Source organism: Sminthopsis crassicaudata, chromosome 3 (assembly GCF_048593235.1).
Source record: "Sminthopsis crassicaudata isolate SCR6 chromosome 3, ASM4859323v1, whole genome shotgun sequence".
In the NCBI taxonomy this organism is placed as follows: Eukaryota; Metazoa; Chordata; class Mammalia; order Dasyuromorphia; family Dasyuridae; genus Sminthopsis; species Sminthopsis crassicaudata.
The window spans coordinates 210,743,209-210,747,478 of record NC_133619.1 but is presented as its reverse complement, the minus strand read 5'-3'; positions in this window follow the sequence as shown (position 1 = coordinate 210,747,478).

Sequence of the window (4,270 nt, the reverse complement as noted above, 5' to 3'; positions counted from 1 at the left end):
AGTTATGAAAATATAATTGGTCCAAATTAATAGAAAAGGAATTGGAATAGTGACCCCATTTTAGAAAATAAAATTCCAGAAACTATCAATGAACTTCATAAGAAAAAAATCTGCATGGCCATATGGATTTACAATTAAATTCTACCAAATATTTGAAGAACAATTAATTGAAATACAACATAAACCATTTGAAAAAATGTGACAAAAGTCTGACCAAATTCCTTTTATGAAACAAATATGGTACTGATTACTCAACTAAAAAAGTCAAAACAGAGGGTAAATTATAATCAATTTTCTTAATGAAGAATGATATAAAAATTTTAAATAAAATATTAGCAAAGATAATATAGTAATTTATGCCAAGGATAACACAGCATGACCAATTGGGATTTTTATACCTGGCTAAATATTAGGAAATTATCAGCATATTTTATACTACATTAATAAGAAAACTAACAGAAACCACATGATTATCTCAATAGATGATGAAAAAATAATAAAAAATACAACATTCCTATTAAAAACACTAGACAGCATAGAAATGGAGTTTTCCTTAAAATGATAAGAAATATTTGTCTAAAATCGTCAACAAACATATGTATGTGGATAAGCTAGATGCTTTCCCAATTAGATCAGGGATGAAGCAAGGATGCCCATTACCACAGCTATTATTCCATATTGAACGAGAAATGTTCGCTTTAGCTGTAAGAGATGGTTTACTAAGAGAATCCTAGAAAAACAAGAAAAAGATAATTGAAACAAAGTATGTATTACTAACAAAGTTTAGCAGCAAGAGATTGGAAGAGAAATGCCATTTAAAATAATTGAAACAATATAAAATATTTGGGAGTATTCTTGCCAAAATAAATCCAGGAAATATCAATGAAAACAATTACTTTTCAGACAAACAAAAAAAAATATGAATTGCTAATGGGTAGGCTGACCTAGTATAATAAAAATGACAATTTTACCTAAATTTACTTACTTGGAAGCATAACAAATTGTCCAAAAAAACCATTCAGCTAGAAAAAATAACCCATCTGGATAAACAAAAGATCAAGAATATTAAGGGCATTAATGAAAGAAATTAAAAGGTAGCCTAACTATACCAGTTTTAAAACTACATTATAAATCAGCAATCATCAAAACTACTTAGTACTGGGTAGGAAACAGACTATAGCAATCTAATGTTTGATAAACCCAAGGATTCTAGCTTCTGGGATACGAACTCACAATTTAATAAAAACTGGAAAATCGTATGGTAGAAATTAGGTGTAGATCAGCATCTCACATCATATATCAAGATCAGGTCAAAATGTGTCCATAAAGCGTGATAGTACTGGTAAATAAGGAGTACAAGGAACAGTTTACCTGTCAGATTCAAGGGGAAACGAAGAATTTTTGACTGACCAAAAAACAGAGAACATTATGAAATGCAAAATAGATGTTGTTTACATTAAATTAAAAAGGTTTTTTTTTTTTTTTTTTTTTTTTTTTTTTGTACAAACAAAATCAGTGCAATCAGTAAGGAAAGCAAAAAGATGGGAAACAAGTTTTACACGAAATGTTTCAGGTAAAGAATTCCATTTCTCAAATATATATATATATGTACAGAGAGAGAGAGAGAGAGAGAGAGAGAGAGAGAGAGAGAACTAAATCAAATATATTCTTGTTATTATCCAAATCATAAATAACCAAAGTATATGAACAGGAAGTTTTTATATGAAAAAATCAAAACTATCTCTTGTGATATGAAAAAATATTCTAAATCATTATTGATTAGAGAAGTGCAAATTAAACAATTCCGCAGTACTACCACATAGCTCTCAGATTGGCTAATATGACAGAAAATGAAACTGATAAGTTTTGGAGAAGATAGCAAAATGAAGACACTAATGTATTTTTGATGGAGTTGTGACTTGATTCAATTATTCTGGAGAGTACTTTGGATATATGCCTAAAAGGCATAGTTGCTCTAATTAATAAGACACCATTACTAAGTCTATATCCCAAAGAGATCATAAAACAAGAAAAGAATCTCCTACAAACAAAAATGCTTGTAGCAGCTCTTTTTGTAGTGTCAAAGAACTGGAAATGGAGGGAATGCACATCATTTGTGGAAAGGCTGAACAAGTTTTTGTATATGAATGTAATGAAATACATTATGTTAGAAGAAATGATGAGTAGGAAGATTACAGAACTTCCGGCCAAGGAGGACTTCCGGCCAAGATGGCGGCCTGGAAGTAGACAGCTGCTTGAGCTCCTCGTTTTCTCTCAGAACTTACTTCATGACAAGCCTCAGACTTAATGCTTGACCCAGAAAGAAAACCACAAATAATCACCAAGAGAAGACATCCTTGAAAGTCGCCAGAAAAGGTCTGTGTTTGCTCGGGGGAGGGTCAATCAGACTGGGCGCAGACTGAGGGCAGGCAAGCCAGAGTGAGACGCAGCTCACACAGCTCAGACCAGAGGGAGAGGGGTACAATCTCTGCCGTTTCTGCGAAAAGACTTTTTCCCCAGTGTGGATACTCCATCTTGGTAGCAAGCTGGGATCAGCGGAGAGGGTGTAAACACCAGAGGTGAAGATTAAAACCCCGAAAAGCCAGAGTCTCTCAGAACCCAGCCACCCCCAACCCCCACCTGGACTGACTCAGTGCGTTCTCAGAGCCTCAGAGCACAGACTCAGTACAGTCATTGCTGTTCTGTTAGTGGCTCTCTGCTGCCCTACCCCCAGTCTGTAGAGGAAGTCCATTAATACCATCCAGCCCTATCCCCCGCAAAACAGACCAATTGTTTCTCTTGTCAGTTTGTTTTCTTCGATTCCTACTCTGACAAAATGAACAAAAAATTCAAAAGGGCTCTAACCATTGACAGCTTTTGTATGGATAGAGAGCAGACTTCAAACAATGAGGAGACTAAAAACAGACTGTCCCCAGATGAATCCCCTAAGAGGGATATGAGCTGCTCCTCAATACAAAAGAATCTCCTAGAGGACATCAAAAAGGCTCTCACAAGAGAGCTGGAAGAGAAATGGGAAAAGGAAAGGGAAGCTTGGCAAGAGAGCCTGGAGAAGTCATCCCATGCATTCAAAGACAGAGTGGATAAAGAAATCAAATCATTGAGAAACAAGATTAGTGAGCTGGAAAAGGTAAACAACTCCAAGGAAAACAGGATTAGTGAGCTGGAAAAGGTAAACAACTCCAAGGAAAACAGGATTAGTGAGCTGGAAAAAGACAATAGCTCTCTAAAAAGTAAAATGGATAAAATGCAAAAAAATTCCATAGAAGATAAAAACTCAATTGGACAATTACAAAGAGATATAAAAAAAGTGAGTGAAGAAAATACATCATTGAAAATTAGACTGGAACAAGTAGAAATGAATGATTCAAGGAGAAACCAAGAGGTAGTCAAGCAAAACCAGAGAAATGAAACAATTGAAAAGAATGTCAAGTACCTTACCAGAAAGACAACAGACCTGGAAAACAGATCCAGGAGAGACAATTTGAGAATAATCGGACTCCCTGAAAAATGTGAGGAAAAAAAGAGCTTGGACACCATTTTCGAGGAAATTATCAAAGAGACCTGCCCAGACGTTCTGGAAACAGAGGGTAAAATAGACATTGAAAAAATTCATCAATCACCTACTGAAAGGGACCCTAAAATCAAAACGCCAAGAAATATAGTGGCCAAGTTCAAGAACCATCAGACAAAGGAAAAGATATTGGAAGCTGCTAGAGAAAAGCAATTCAGATATGGAGGATCCACAATAAGGATAACCCAAGATCTAGCAGCATCCACATTAAAAGAACGAAGGGCCTGGAACATGATATTCTGAAAGGCTAAGGAACTTGGTATGCAGCCAAGAATAACTTACCCAGCAAGAATGAGCATCGATTTCCAGGGAAGAAGATGGACATTTATCGAAATAAATGAATTCCATCTATTTTTGATGAAAAAACTAGACCTACATAAAAGGTTTGATCTTCAAATACAGAACTCAAGAGATTTCTAAAAAGGTAAAAAGAAATCTTGAGAACTATACTTCTGCCAAAAAAATATGTAAAGATCATATGTACAATTTGTCTTAGAAACTAGAGATGGAAAGGAAATTATATCATAAAAAAGTGTAAAGTGCTGGTACTACATCTCATGAAGAGGCAAAGGTAACCTATTATATCTGAGAGAAAAAAAAGAGGGAGATGAACATAGTGTGTATCAATAGACATATTCGATTTATGGTGAAACTTCTTCCACTTTATTGAAAAGTGAA